This window comes from Bos grunniens, chromosome 23 (assembly GCF_055505025.1).
Source record: "Bos grunniens cultivar Pamir isolate PY7600 chromosome 23, Bosgru_T2T1.0, whole genome shotgun sequence".
NCBI classification, from domain to species: domain Eukaryota; kingdom Metazoa; phylum Chordata; class Mammalia; order Artiodactyla; family Bovidae; genus Bos; species Bos grunniens.
Genome location: NC_141187.1, coordinates 32,683,080 through 32,698,631, shown reverse-complemented (window position 1 = coordinate 32,698,631; position 15,552 = coordinate 32,683,080). Strand labels below are relative to the sequence as shown.

General features: G+C 42.2%; 5 non-coding genes across 5 annotated transcripts; 2 read left to right on the top strand and 3 right to left on the bottom strand.

Annotated features, from left to right (window-relative positions):
• Nucleotides 1–493: 493 nt before the first annotated feature.
• On the bottom strand, nt 494–575 carry TRNAS-AGA (transfer RNA serine (anticodon AGA)). The gene has a single exon. It is a non-coding gene; the product is annotated as a tRNA-Ser (tRNA).
• Nucleotides 576–3,612: 3,037 nt separating this feature from the next.
• On the top strand, nt 3,613–3,694 carry TRNAS-UGA (transfer RNA serine (anticodon UGA)). The gene has a single exon. It is a non-coding gene; the product is annotated as a tRNA-Ser (tRNA).
• Nucleotides 3,695–5,807: 2,113 nt separating this feature from the next.
• On the bottom strand, nt 5,808–5,879 carry TRNAQ-CUG (transfer RNA glutamine (anticodon CUG)). The gene has a single exon. It is a non-coding gene; the product is annotated as a tRNA-Gln (tRNA).
• A 3,313-nt stretch (nt 5,880–9,192) lies between these two features.
• Nucleotides 9,193–9,274, bottom strand: TRNAS-AGA (transfer RNA serine (anticodon AGA)). Its single transcript has one exon. It is a non-coding gene; the product is annotated as a tRNA-Ser (tRNA).
• Nucleotides 9,275–12,905: 3,631 nt separating this feature from the next.
• TRNAR-UCU (transfer RNA arginine (anticodon UCU)) lies at nt 12,906–12,993 on the top strand. The gene is given in 2 exon segments: nt 12,906–12,942; nt 12,958–12,993. It is a non-coding gene; the product is annotated as a tRNA-Arg (tRNA).
• The last annotated feature ends 2,559 nt before the right edge of the window (nt 12,994–15,552 follow it).

Below are 15,552 nucleotides of genomic sequence, written 5' to 3'. Positions count from 1 at the left end.
TTACTTAAGTTCTTTAGTTGTGTAGTGGTTTGCTTATTAATATCCATTTTGGATTCCCCACTTGGCAACCATAACTTTAACTTTCACTTGCATTTCATCCAAGATTTCATGGAGTTTCCTTTTGTATGTGAACAAGGACGAAGACGACCCCTGATATGGGTGAGGTTCTTTGAGCAAGGAAATGCTCGTTTCAAGTTTTTTTCCTTAAGAAAGCCTGTTTGCCTTGAATCACAGGAAAACGGAAGGCATCACCAAAGCCCTGACTCTCCTAGGGAGAAAAGAAAACACCATTAGGGGTATGGTAGAATTTCTTAAAGTTAATAATAGTAGTAAGACCCCCATGCTGTTTGGGGCGCCATCCGAATGCTCATGCCTTTCCCCAGCAGCCATAAAGAGCCAGGTTGGAGAACAAACCTTCTCACTTTAAGACACGGGCATTCTTCCCCAACTGGCTATGCCTCAATAGGATTAACCTCTCCCTGGGGAAAGGTACCGTAGTCGGCAGGATTCGAACCTGCGCGGGGAAACCCCAATGGATTTCTAGTCCATCGCCTTAACCACTCGGCCACGACTACTTGGCAATTGTGCTGTATCTTTACATGACTAAACAGTACAGAATAAAGTTCTTTTCAAAGAAATTTTCTACCAGAAAGTGTATTCGTATTAAGTGAAATTGCTTACTCTTTGACATCATTTAGTCGAATATCTCGCTACTGTGGCAAACCGGCAAGTAACACTTTCTCCTCAGTCTGGAAGGACCCCTTATTCTGATAGTCTGATAGAAGGCGCCTGTGAAGAAGGCTGAGCGCCGAAGAATTGATGCTTTTGAACTGTGGTGTTGGAGAAGACTCTTGAGAGTCCCTTGGACTGCAAGGAGGTCCAACCAGTCCATTCTGAAGGAGATCAGCCCTGGGATTTCTTTGGAAGGAATGATGCTAAAGCTGAAACTCCAGTACTTTGGCCATCTCATGCGAAGACTTGACTCATTGGAAAAGACTCTGATGCTGGGAGTGTTTGGGGGCAGGAAGAGAAGGGGACGACAGAGGATGAGATGGCTGGATGGCATCACTGACTCGATGGACGTGAGTCTCAGTGAACTCTGGGAGTTGGTGATGGATAGGAAGGCCTGGCGTGCTGCGATTCATGGGGTCGCAAAGAGTCGGACGCGACTGAGCGACTGATCTGATCTGATCTGAGCGAGTTCACTTTCACTTTTCACTTTCATGCATTGGTGAAGGAAATGGCAACCCACTCCAGTGTTCTTGCCTGGAGAATCCCAGGGATGGGGAAGCCTGGTGGGCTGCCGTTTATGGGGTCGCACAGAGTCGGACACGACTGAAGCGACTTAGCAGCAGCAGCAAGTAGAAGACATTCTGAGAGACCAGCTTCCTGCTGTCAGCTTCTGATGGGGATCCACGAGATACATACACTCATCACTAAATAACAAATAAATTAATAAAAGACATTGTTATACCTTTTGCTTACAAAACTGGATGATTACTTTACATTGTAAAAGGCAACAACAAAAAAATTAACTTGTAATCCTGCACAAATTAACCCAGAAACCAGCCCTAGCAATATTTTGAAGTATTCCTTCTCTATTCTCAGTATTTCATATGCAAAAATTGTGCATAGTTGAAGTCATGTTCATTTCATTCTGCTCTTGTCAATGAACATTACATTATAAATATTTTCCCAGAATAATTACAAAGTCTTCCCAAATTTTGTTTTACTGACATTGTAATGATCAATTACACAGATAAAACAAAAATATTTAAACAGTTATCTCTTTTTAATGCCTTTTATTTGCTATTACAATGAGAAATAAAAATAAATATTTTTATGCAGTACATGTTTCTCTTTGTTAAGATTATTTCCCTAAGAGAGTACTTCTCAAACTTCGATGGGCATCAGAACCACCTAGAGGGCTTTTTATTAAAACAGACTGCTGCATCTCCCCTTACCTGCCCGCCCCACTCCTAGCAAGTTTTTAATTCTATAGATCTGAATCCAAGCCCAAGAATTTGTATTTCTCACAAGTTCCCAAGTGGTGCACACTCTGCTGGTTGGGGGCGATACTTTGATTAGACCATTCAAGGACAATAAACTTCAAAATAAATTTACTATGTTAAAGGTTATAAACCGTTTACGAGTCTAGATGGATGTATATAGCAAGTGCCTTAATAGCAAGACCAAATAACATTTGCAAGAATATTGTAATGGGAATATAACTCTTACTATGTTAAACAGATGGTTTCTTTTAACTCCCAGGGAACTACATTCCACCTCAGTCATGGTGATCATGTTCTTTTCATAGTTGAAATTCTCTCTACTAGTTTATGCCCCAGCGAAACACTTCATTCCTAGAACTCAGAGATAAAGTCCTTGGTTTTGAAGAAATTCCCTTGGACTGCAAGATCAAACCAGTCAATCCTAAAGGAAATCAATCTTGAATATTCATTAGAAGGACTACCGCTGAAGCTGAAGCTCCAGTGCTGTGGCCACCTGATGCGAAGAGCAGATTCATTAGAAAAGACCGTGATGCTGGGAAGGATTAAAGGCAGGAGGAGAAGGGGACGACAGAGCATGAGCTGGTTGGATGGCATCACTGACTCAATGGACATGAGTTTGAGCAAGCTCCACGAGATGGTAAAGGACAGGGAAGCCTAGTGTGCTGCAGTCCATGGGGTGGCAAAGAGTTGGATACGACTGAGCTACTGAAAAACATTTCCATGAAAAGGAATCAGAGCCAAGTCTCCCCTTCATTATCACATTCTCATAAAGCAGATAGTCTGACTCAAGAGTCAACTTTATTAATTTAGCTGGATTTTTTTCCCCTAACATTTACGCGTTTTCATGTATTTTTGCGTTGTTCTGCATTGAAAGGGACCAAGAATGTCCTCCGGCAGAAATCGTATCCTTGGGAAACCTGTACTGAGTGCCTCCCTTTTCCCCAGGCTCCGGAGGCTGAAGGCTTAGGTAGTTTGGGAATTGTCTCACGGCCTTCACTAGGATGACACAAGTGACCTTCAAAGGAAGGAATTCAGAACCTTGTCTTTTCAAGTTAGAACAGAAATTGCTCAGTTCCCCCCACCCCCCACCCCCAACCTCTCACTCTGAATTGTCGCGGTAAAATGATTTTAATCGTTCTTTTGGAAGCACAAGTCAGTTTGATGCCATGGAAGAGATCCCTGATTTAGATTTTAAACCTGAAAGTAAATACAGATGACCACCCCCAACCCGCACCTCCAATTCTCGCATTTTCCCCTTTATTCGAGTTCCTTCTCCCATTAGTATTTGCGACTGGAGGTTGTTTGAAACTAACTCTAAAGACAAAGCTCCCCTTCTGCGGATTCCCGAGAATTAGGAGTGATCGTGCGTGTCCGCGATTGTCAGCGGCTAGTGGACAAGCTCCAGCATCCAGGAAGATCTAGTCCTTTGTCTAGGAGCTTTTTATTGAATTACATCACCAGCTGCTTCTTGATTTGCTCTCTTTCATACACGAGGGAGAGACCTGGACAGGGCTAAGAAACTTTTTGTTATCAGACCAACTGTTGCAGAACTTGCCACTAACTAGTTTTCACTTTGGCCTACAAGAGAAGCAGTAAGTCAGTAGTCGTGGCCGAGTGGTTAAGGCGATGGACTTGAAATCCATTGGGGGCTCCCCGCGCAGGTTCGAATCCTGTCGACTACGGTTTTAGTGGGCATTCTACATAGTTAACACCAACTCAGACGACGTCGCAGCCATACTGCAGTCCGTCTTGCTGTTAAAAGCATCATGATATACTCATTAACTGGAGAAGGCAATGGCACCCCACTCCAGTACTCTTGCCTGGAAAATCCCCTGGATGGAGGAGCCTGGTGGGCTGCAGTCCATAGGGTTGCAAAGAGTCGGACACGACTGAGCGTCTTCACTTTCACTTTTCACTTTCATGCATTGGAGAAGGAAATGGCAACCCACTCCAGTGTTCTTGCCTGGAGAATCCCAGAGTCAGGGGAGCCTGGTGGGCTGCCGTCAGTGGGGTCGCACCGAGTCAGACACGACTGAAGCGATTTAGCAGCAGCAGCATACTCATTAACTACTGTTGACTCGTCACTATGGTCAACTCACAGAATGCTGGGGTTCATGTAAAGCAAGATGCACTATAAGCATGAGCCCTGTAATATTTATATTTCCATTTGGTATATGTACTGTGTGATGGCAACAACATATGCAATAAAAACAGAGCTTTACAGTTACAGAGTAGACATCTTTTGCATTTTCATCTGGGAATATGTATCTATAAGTAGAAAGAATAAAGCAAACTAAAATTTTGAGCAAAGTAAAAATGATCTGTTTGTATGGATAATGGAGTACGAAGAGTAGATTCCACATTCTGTGAAGGTCAAAGGAATGTAATGAGACCGTTAAGTAGTGTTTTCTCTGTACAGTATTTGCAAAAAAGAAAAAGAAAAAAAAAACAAATTAATATAGGTGCATAGAGTCTTAAAGTTAGTGGCACACTGTGAGAGAGAAAATCAGCACTCTGGTTTTGAACAAAGGAGTGTGTTTTACACGTCGAAGCAGGAACTTTACAGAACTCATTATGAAGGAGAGCTTAGACATGAATGTTTGAATAAGTGCTTTACACAAAGGGCTAATGTTGAGAAGCAGCAGATACTATATAAGATCAGTATATGGGAGCAGAATCTTCATATGTGTTAGTTGTAAGAAAAAAAAAATTGCTTTAAAATCTCCCACACAACCTGGTATCATAGTAAGACTATGTAGGGGTGGGGGTGGAATCTTCCCAGCCTCTATGCTATGCTAAGTCACTTCAGTTGTGTCCAACTCTGTGTGACCCCATAGAAGGCAGCCACCAGGCTCCCCCGTCCCTGGGATTCTCCAGGAAAGAACACTGGAGTGGGTTGCCATTTCCTTCTCCATCCCAGCCTCTAGTTCATGTGAAATGGCTGTAAATGTCTAATCCAAGAAAACAAAGCAAAACAACTCAAACTTCATCCAAGACAAATACTATATTTAAAAAAAAAATCCCGAGTCCACTGCAAAACAGTAAAAGAACAAGTCGTGGGGGGTGGGGGGCGGGGAAGGAAAACTTACACCAAGAATGTAATTAGTAAGGAAATAGCAGTAGTCAATCATTTTATCTCATAAAAGGAGATGTTTGGTATTATGTGTATAGCCCAATGCGCAGATGAATACGGCAATGAAAATGGCATTATGGATTCCCCACCCATTTTAAGCTGAAATAGGTTAAATCTGTAGATATTTTAAAAGTGACTATTGCGTGCTTGTTTACTTAAAGTCACCTACTTTAAGATTTTCCACCTTTAGTTTCCCTCTCTCTCTCACTCTAGGTTCAGTGGCCCTGTGGAAGGGTGGAGGGAGTCAAATTGTGCAGGTAGAGATAATGGGCAGAAAAGAAATTTGCTGTTTATATATTCTCCAATACTATTAGATTAATTTACTTCCCACTTTTGAAATATTGAACAATTTCAAATATTCTTTTAGTGTGCACTGAAAGTAAACTTTATTAAAAGAATCGTTATTGCTTTTTATTAGAATTTTTTTTTTCTAGTCGCAGCAGAGTGCAAGGTTTTTGTTGTCTTGCACTTGTACTTACTTCTGATACTCCTTTTCTTCCTTATAAAATGAACTCCATTAAACCAGAATGGGATTTCACTTCTGCCTCCTCACCCAAATGCTGATGTGTTTGGACTTACAAGAAATAAAATAGGCCAAATTGATTTCGTCAATAGTTGGACAATATTTTTCAGGGGAAAATATCAAGAGACAAAAGGCTGTGAGGTCCCACCGAGACTTGAACTCGGATCGCTGGATTCAGAGTCCAGAGTGCTAACCATTACACCATGGAACCGCCCATGGCACATAGCCCCCCATAACTGTTGTGATGTGTCACAGTAACTCTGCTAAAACCATTTAGTTTAAACTATCAAAATACTTAGTCTACGTCCACTCACGACACTTGAAAAAAAAATCCTGAGGGATTTAATTTTATTTTTTTTCTCCTTTTTCTTTGGCCAAATGCAAGACCCCAAAGAGTGTCCGCTCCCGCCCCCGCCATTAACTCAGAAACTTGGTAGTTCTAGTCCTTGCTTTCTTCTTAAAAAAAAAAAAAACACACACACAGAATGAGTATTTTGAACATTTCTTGTATCACCAGCACTGGATTGAACGTGTTATATTCATTGTATGATGTAATACCTTAAAACTCGTCAAGGTATTTTTAGTCTTCATATGACAGGAAAATTGAACCTTCGAGATTTTATAGTTTATCTGTGCCTCTGCTCAGTTTTGGCCATAAATTAATACGTTTCTTCACATAGATTATTTAGTTACCAGGTCCATTGCCTCTAGGAAAGCAAGCTTTAATGTGTTGATTTCTGGCACATTCACGGAAGAAACCTTGCAAGAGAAGTTATGTTTTCGAGAAAGTGGAAAAGGTAACACTTGAAACAAAAGTCTGAATTTTGTCAAGTGTAGGGATTGGTGAGGAGCACATCAGAGATTCAATATTTCAAGATCAAAGACTCATCATACTCTACTTCCTCAAGAGAAAAAAGTCCAGTAAAGACTGCCAAATTGTACTAAAGATTTTTCTTACTACTATTCTGCGGACACCTTTTTTTCTTAAACCCAGCGCGCTTCCTTAAAGACTAGGTTTCTGGGGCGGGGTCGGTGGATCCCTTGGCGTCTCGCAAGCAATCTCTAGAGCCCCTTTCATCTCTCCTAGTTTCTTATCTCCGTTCGGCTAAGTTCACCGAGGCCGCCCAGCAGCAAACTTCTGTCGAGATTTCAACAGAACTTTAGCCGAGATGAGCCTTGGAATTTGTGCGGGTGGAATTCCGGGGATGCTGGCTGCTTCCCGTCACCCACTGTCCCCGTGGATGTATGTAGGCATTATTCTACAAATGCATGACTTTCAATTTAACTTAAAGAGACCTGCTCCCGTATATGAGGCGGTGCTGTGACTACCCGGGGAAAACACAGGTCTGCGCTCAGGACTATTCTGATAGTTCAGTGCCAGGCCTCCGATGGCAGCCAGAATGTCACCAAGCATTGCCCTTCATTTCTTGCTCACAGAGGTCCTTGCAGGATGGTGTGCTTGCCCGCGCGTCTGGAGGCAACAGAATGGAGCTCTCCTGCTAACTGTGATGGAAAAAATTGCAAAGGGGGCCCACTTCTCTCAACATCTTTAAATTCAAGCTCCATAATTTATTAACCCCAATGCGGTAACTTAAGAGGCAAAGTTGCACCCACGCCTGAGGCTGAGATTCTAGTCAAACCAGTTCTGAGTTTCTCTCTTCTCTCAGAGAGGTTATGAGGTTTGGGTTCCTCCTGGGTTTGAGGAGGCCAGAAGTTACACTCTGGTCAGAACCAGTGGATGGAGCCAGACTCATTTTGAAGCACAAGATGATCAGAATCTGCACTGCAGCTTATCCTTAATCTTTACCCAGAGTTTCCCATGAGATAAATTATATTTAAATTGCATTTTCCTCATTTCTTTTGAGGAAGGAAACATAGAAATATCTCTAAGTAGCAGCATTTCTCTTAAGTCTCAATGGCTAGTCTAAAGTTTGCATAAATTAAATAGATTTTTTCCTAGGCCTTTCTTGTTGGAATTGTTCAATTGGTGGAGTTTCCAAGTTATAATTCTTACATAGATCATGGCTTTATCCAGACTGTCTAGCTTCTAGAAATTTAAGAAATTGAGGGAAATTCCAGGAATTGATGGAAGTATCAAGAGAAAGATAAAAATCACAACCATGATGGGCTTCTTGGTGGTATACTTTTATACAATATACCTCTCTGAAAAGCTAAAAGACACATCAAAAAAAAACCCATAAAATAAAGTAGTGCAAGTCATATAATATACATATATAGAGAACAGTGCACATATCAGCTTCCTGATTCAAACTTTTTCCAAACACACATGAAATTATCTCTATCTTGACATTTTACCAGGCCACAAAGCAAGTCTCCAAAAACACAGCATGATTAGATACATGCTATTATTTCAAAGCAACATAACTACTGAGGCCATAAGCTCCAGGAAAGTTCATGGAAACCCTAGAGCTTTCTGAAGAAATATTGAGTCTATTATATACTCAAGGTTTAAAAGTTATGGTTGCCTTATGAGGAAAATAAAGTAATGCATTTTGAAAATGGGGGAGGGGGGAAGCAGCCATCGAAATATCTATCTAATAAAAATGAAAATTTGCATATGCTAAAGTTAATAGCATTCCCCCCCCCCCCACAATTACCCAAACCTGGAAACAACCTTGAATAACCAGGTTCGATGGATGGAAGAAGAAATAAACTGTGGTACATTCACTCAATGAAATTCTATTCAACTGCAAAAAGGTGCAAAATTTTAATACATGCAACAACTTGCATAAATCTTAAGGCATGTTCTATCTCATGTGGAAGAAGCTAATCTTAAAAGGTTACATTCTGTATGATTCAATTTCCACAACATTCTCAAAAAAGTCAAACAAGGGAGCAGAAAACATATCTTGTTGTCAACTGCTATGTATAGAATTAGGAGATGACTATAAAGTGATTACATGGGGAGGTTTATGGATTGATAGGACTTTGCTGTATCCTGATTATGGTAGTGGTTACACGAATAAACTCATATAATTTCAAAAAGCCAATTTTACTCAGTGGCAAATATTTTAATAAAATATGTAAGTGATTTAACATTTCACCCAAGTGTCCCTTTGGGAAGGGAAAACTGAAGACACCCTTGAGCCTTGTATAACGATCGGGTTGGGGAATTACTAGAAAGTGAAAGTGAAAGTGAAGTCGCTCAGTCGTGTCCGACTCTTTGCGACCCCATGGACTGTAGCCTACCAGGCTTCTCCATCCATGGGATTCTCTAGGCAAGAATACTGGAGTGGGTAAACTTCTGAGAATGTAATCAGAACTAGCTTTGCTTTTTCCCGCAGCACTGCTGCTGCTGCTGCGTCGCTTCAGTCGTGTCCGACTCCGTGCGACCCCAGAGACGGCAGCCCACCAGGCTCCCCAGTCCCTGGGATTCTCCAGGCAAGAACACTGGAGTGGGTTGCCATTTCCTTCTCCAATGCATGAAAGTGAAAAGTGAAAGTGAAGTCGCTCAGTCGTGTCTCTTAGCGACCCTATAGCACTACATAGGTTAAAATTTTCGCCGTAGTCGGCAGGATTCGAACCTGCGCGGGGAGACCCCAATGGATTTCTAGTCCATCGCCTTAACCACTCGGCCACGACTACATGTATGGAAGGAAGTTTTTCATTATAAGAAGATACCTGGTAGACAGACAAGACTTGTGTAGACAAGTGTGTGCAGTGAGTTGGGCAAAAACCCTCAGATGAATGAAAGCTTAGGGATGTGCGTGTGTGCCCAGTCGTTCAATCGTGTTCGACTCTTTGCAACCCCATAGATTGTAGCCCACCAGGCTTCGGTGTCCATGGGATTTCCCAGGCAAGAACACTGGAGTGAGTTGCCATTTCCTACTCGAAGGGAAAGCTTGGCGAGGGAGGTCAAACTCTCTCCAGCAGCCTCCGACATTTAGGAGCACTGCGATAAGAGTGCTGGAGAAGACAATCCTAAAGGAAATCAACCCTGAATATTCGTTGGAAGGGCTGATGCTGAAGCTGAAGCTCCAATACTTCGGCCACCTGATGCGAAGAACTGACTCATTGGAAAAGACCCTGATGCTGGGAAAGATTGGAGGCCGAAGAAGGGGACTACAGAGGGTGAGATGGTTGGATGACATCAACAACTCGATGTACATGAGTTTGAGCAAGCTCCGGGAGTTGGTGATGGACAGGGAAGTCTGGTGTGCTGCAGTCCATGGGGTCACAAAGAGTCGGACACAACTGAGCGACTGAACAATAAAATCTATACAAGTATCTTTGTTTTCAACAAAGTTCAGGTCATCATCAGCTAGGGCCTGCCTCCCTAGGGGATGAGCTGGGTTCGTGCCGGGTGCTGGGGTCTCCGAAATCGAACCAAATTTACTCAGAAGCGAGTTGAAATCAAACTAATCCTTTTAGGCGTGAGTGGGACCAACACTTCTGCTTGAACTTACAGCCTCCTCGATGAATGATATTGTGCTCAACGGGTTTCAGGGAAGGGAATATTCTCTCTGATTTGTGTCTAAGGTGGAAGGAGAGAAAAACGAGGTTGAAAACCTCTGGATCCCCTCACTCGCTGTCCGTCGGTTCCTAACTTAGGCTCACAGTACTACTTGTGTTTGGGAATGTATTTACAGAAGCGAATGCGCTTTCACTTTCCAGATGGGTTAAAAAGAGCTATAGTTTGTCCATGAATTTCTTTTTTCTTTTCTTTTCTTTTTGAGTGTGTGAGGTCCTAACTGCTTTCTAGAAAATGGATTATGTGGTTCAGTTTGGGGGAGGCAATGCAAAGGCTCATTTCCTCTAAATTAAACCAACATTGCATGTTTCCCATTCTCCTTTTATGTTTGTAACTTTCTGTTCCTTCAGCAGAATCTCCAGACGTTCTACAGAAATGTTTCAGGATAGAATGGCTAAATGTAGATACCAGATCCTAAGATGCATAGATAGACAGGCCCCCATTTTGTGGCCAACAAACTGTTCATAGGTAAGAGGTGTGAGCGGATGAATAGGATGCATCTTGAAAAAGTTGCTAATTGCTTGGATTTAATACATAATATTTAACCAGAAATAACAAAAGTATTCTTTAAATAGAGTTCTATTCAATTCGTCTATCACTGAGAAAGTCTTATGGCGGGTGGGGGGGGGGCGGGGATAGATCTAACTGAAGATCACATAATTTACTTTTATCTATATCTAGAAAAGATCAACTAAGCCATGCCTGACAAATGGACGAAATGTGGTCAGGAAAAGCAAATTCACATTGCTCACAGATTCAGAGCATTTCTCATGTGTTTTTCCTTTGGCAATCTGGAAAATTCCTAACCATTTTCTTTAAGAGATTGCCAAATCTGTTTTAAAACTTCATACTCTGCTTGTTCCTGGAGGAATATTTGGGGCGGGGGGGGGTAAGACTTCTATCCTGAGGGTTCCTAAAATGCTTTTTAAAAATTACAACTTTTCGTTATGAAAAGCAAAAGTAGCCGCGGGCTTCCCTCATTCGGAGAGGGCCTCTGGAACGTTCTCGCTTCCTTTACTAAAGAGCAGAGAGGTGAGATTTTTCTGAGCGACTAGGAGACAGTCCCGGGATTCTCCTTTTCAACCGGTATTCCCCCTCGAGCAACGTATCGAATAGTCCTTTGGGTCAGGGGAAGGGCAACCCAAGGAACTCTCATCAAAGTCAATCCCTACTTAGCGTCCGATGCTTTCGATGCCTTCATTCCGGGTCCTTCTCCCACTAGCATTTCCACCTCTGAGGCTGCCCTGGAGATGCCGCTCACCTCCGGCCCTCCTTTTCCGCAGCTCCCAAAACTTGGACTCGAACCGACATGCCCTCAAAGACGTGAGGCTGGAGAAGAATGAATAAAGAAACTTGGTCTGATCTACCTATCACTTCCCTAGTCTCTAGGTTGCCGGAAGTTCCGCTGTGGCGCTAAGAGAAAGGTATATGCGCCGACAGGTCCTGGGAGGAGGCGAGCGCGGGGTGAGCACCCGCGGCCCCGAGGAGGGGATAGAGCGAGGGGCTAGAGGGTGGGCTGCGGGTGTGAACGCACAGGCTCTCAATACCCAGGCTCCTAGGCTCTAGGGCTACAAGGACTTTCTCACTCAGCTCAAACTTCAGCTTTTGTCTAACACATCCTTTCTGCTTTGCGTTTTTGCTGACAGTCGGTTCATAGTTCGCGTTTTATCTTGTAATTTTCAGAATAAACTATTTTCATTTCTGATATTATGTGGCGTTGAGAGTTTGAGGGCCGGGAGAAGCTCCTTTCCTGCATTCTTTGTTACTCACTAGTGTGTAGAGTGCTTGAGTGATCTTCAAGCTCCTACCTAGCTCATGTTCTAGTCTCCCCGTGGAAGAGCGGGTCATATTTTTTCTATCATATTGCTCTGTCCTCCCTTGGTAGGGATGACCTGAGATTTCTTCTCTTCCTTCCACAACTCTCCTCCGATATCTCAAGTCACAACTACCCTCCTGCTCCTCGTCAACAAACCTTGGCCTCTCCCGCACTCAGTGACCTCCACTGTTCGCATCCCTTTCTGTCCGCAAAGACTTCAAGCCGCTTATTGACCGACGGTCACTGAGGGAGCCACTGCGACTGGACCATACAGTCTCACAGAAAAGCGGCAGCGAAGAAACAGCCGTCTTTTGCATCTCAACCCAAAGAGTCATCAAAAGAAAATTCCCGAGTTAGAAAACCTGAGATCTTTCCAAAGCTTCCTGGACTCTTAAAAACTGTAGCCTTTTCCTTCGAGAGAGAGGGCAGCAATGCGATCACGTTGCTCCATGAGCCCATTGACAAAACAAACGAACTCTTCTTTTTCAGAAAGAACACAAAGATGAACAAGAAGGGCCCCCGGGTCAAGAGAGAGAGAACTCCAGAAGTAAGCAAGAGGAAAGAGAGTAGTAGGGCCCCGCCATGGATTTAAAATATATCCCAACGGCATTTTGCTGGAAGTTCCTCAAATTCCATTTTCGCAAAGTCAACGGTCCCGAGCTTGGGCTTGGAGAGACCAGATGAAATGAGATGTTTTTTGAGTCTTGAACAAACTATTCCTTACTTCGTGAAAACGAATGACAGCAGTCATGGAAAGGCTCAGAAATCCCCCCATGTTGTGCATTGATGTCCCTTACTTTGTCTTGTTTTTATGTTTCTTGAACTTTCACAGTGACTGAAACGTAATAAATCTCCACAAATTATATTTACTGATAACCAAATAAATCACCGACAGTGTTTGGGATCCAGCCAACCCCCCACCGCCGCCCGGCTCTGTGGCGCAATGGATAGCGCATTGGACTTCTAGCACAGCAGTGAGGCATTCAAAGGTTGCGGGTTCGAGTCCCGCCAGAGTCGCGAGTGTTTTTGTCACCAAGCAGATAACCTTGCCACTCACTGGTGCATTGTTCTATGAATTGGGCGCAGTCTGTGAATTCCAGGTGCTTACATTCCTCACTGCAGTTGATTCCTACTTTCTGTAGCTTGATTCCTACTTTCTGTAGCTTGCATATGAGGAGCTGCTTCATAAGCACTCCCACACATGTCAACAATGATTTGATGACCAAATTATATATCCCTACCCATCTTTTGTGTGCGTATATATATACGATAGCAAGAGAAAAAGAAGAATCATAAAGCCAGATATTGGGGGCTTAAATTATACTTGAAATCCTATGGGAGGCAAAGTAGATTCTGTCACTCTCAAAGTTGAAAGTGTCATTCTCTTCCCTGGGAGTGGCCACATATTGTAAGTAGAGCTGTTACTAGAGCCCAGGACTTCTGAATAAAAATTTTTAAGCGACCAAAAATGGATCAAAGGATAGACGGGTTATACTGATGTTAATGAGAATGCAGTAATAAGGCAGAAGTAGAAACAGACATGTGCCTGGGTCATTCCTGGCGTCCAAAGACAAATAGTCATAGACGGGGCATTCATAAGGAATGAGATCTGTCACAATGAGAAAAACAATTGCTTGAATGCTTTGCTCAGTTTGTGAGAGTGGGTTCTAATAATGCCTATGTTTTAAGCCATAACTATCTTATGTCACTTCTGTCACTTAATTCCTTTGGAAATCAAAATTATATGTAAAAGTAACTGATTCACAGAAGAGGCTGGTGATCCTTTCCTGGGAGAAAAATATAAGTTAAATGGATGTGAACTCAGCTGAGGAAGTTATATGGTCCTGGCTTCCATGCCTGGATGGCAACACAATGTCTGCACTTGCTGTGGCAGAAAATTGGGAAAAGAACAGAATGCTAGGAATCACTTGGAGAAGAGTAGCACCATGTAGAATTTAGAGGGAAATCGAGAAAGGGCTAATGATGGGTCCTGCAGGAGTTCAGTCAGCATCTCCTCAGTTTGGACAAGGCACAGTTGCCCTGGGCTCTGGAATCTTGGGCTAGTTTCACCACAACATCTTATCACTTGGAGAGAAATTGTTTCTTTTTCCTTAACATGCTTAAAGTATTAGTATACTCTATTTGCAGAATCCCACTTAAAACCTTACCTTCAAAAAAAAAAAAAACCTTACCTTCTCACTGGTAACAGTGTTTTGTTTCTAAGAATTTTTACTTCAGAGCAATGTGAATTAACTGAAAATTAAATAGGCTAAAATTATGTATTTGAAAGCTAAGGGGTGAATATGGCTAACTCAGCACTTGGTCACAAGGAAGGAGACTAAAACTGGCTCTGGTCTTGGATGTGAACAAAATCTTTGATGAAGGATCGTAAGTTCAGACCCTAATTACTGAAAAATTAATAATAATCCAAAATACCAAGGGAATATAAGATCTGCACAGACTTAAGGACAGTATCAAAAATGTTGAAACAAGTTGTCACTAAAAATTGCTTGACAAAGAAGGAGCTTCTTTGGGAGGATAGAGAAAGGAGGAAGTTAATCTTTGAGAACAAGAACTAAAGAGGAGGAAATGGCTTTGCCTAAAAAACATTTAATAAAAAAAATTTAAATGGCTTTGCCCAACTCCCCATCTGGAATAATGGATTGTCACTGACCCCTCCCCCCCACCCCCCCCCAAAAAAAACCTATGGAGGTAACCAAAAAGTGGTTATCTTTGGTTCTATTTTCTGGTTCATCATCCATAAACCAAATGGTCAAAACACTACCAAAAAAAAAAAAAAAAAATCAGTTTCCTATATAAAGTGAAATGACCATTTCAATTTTATTTTAAAAACAAATGAACAATATAGACAACAATACTGTATTTCAATCATCAAATTTGCTAAGACTAGAACTTAATTATTCAAACTACTAAAAAGAAATGGTAATTACTCTAAGCTAAGAATTAGCTTACTACAGTTTCATAGATACTGGCAGAAGACATGAGACTTCTGGATGAGAGACAAAGGATGGTTTATTACTCACCACAACAGTAGTAGCCAGAAAGCATCATTTGTACTGATTCCCCAAGCATCAAATCCCCACAGGGATCACTGGAGGGACATTTTGGAGGCTAGCTTCCAGATAAGCCTAAATGTGCCTAAATGTGGTTTTCTTTGTATTTATCCAGTTTGGATGTAGTAGGGCTTTTTGAATGTTCAGATCAATTTCCAGTCATTATTTTTTCAAATATTGCTTCTTTTCAATCTTTTCTCTCCTTGCTTCTTGGCTTTAACAGTCAATGTGTTATACTTTCTCAACTTCTTGATTGTTTTCCTTTTATAACATTTTTATTCTGGATATTTTCATCTTCAGTTCAGTTGCTCAGTCATGTCTGACTCTTTGTGACCCCATGGACTGTGGCACACCAGGCTTCCCTGGCCATCACTAACTCCCAGAGCTTGCTCAAACTCACATCCATCAAGTCTGTAATGCCATCCAACCATCTCATCCTCTGTCGTCTCCTTCTTCTCTTGTCTTTAATCTTTCCCAGCATTAGGGTCTTTTCCAATGGGTC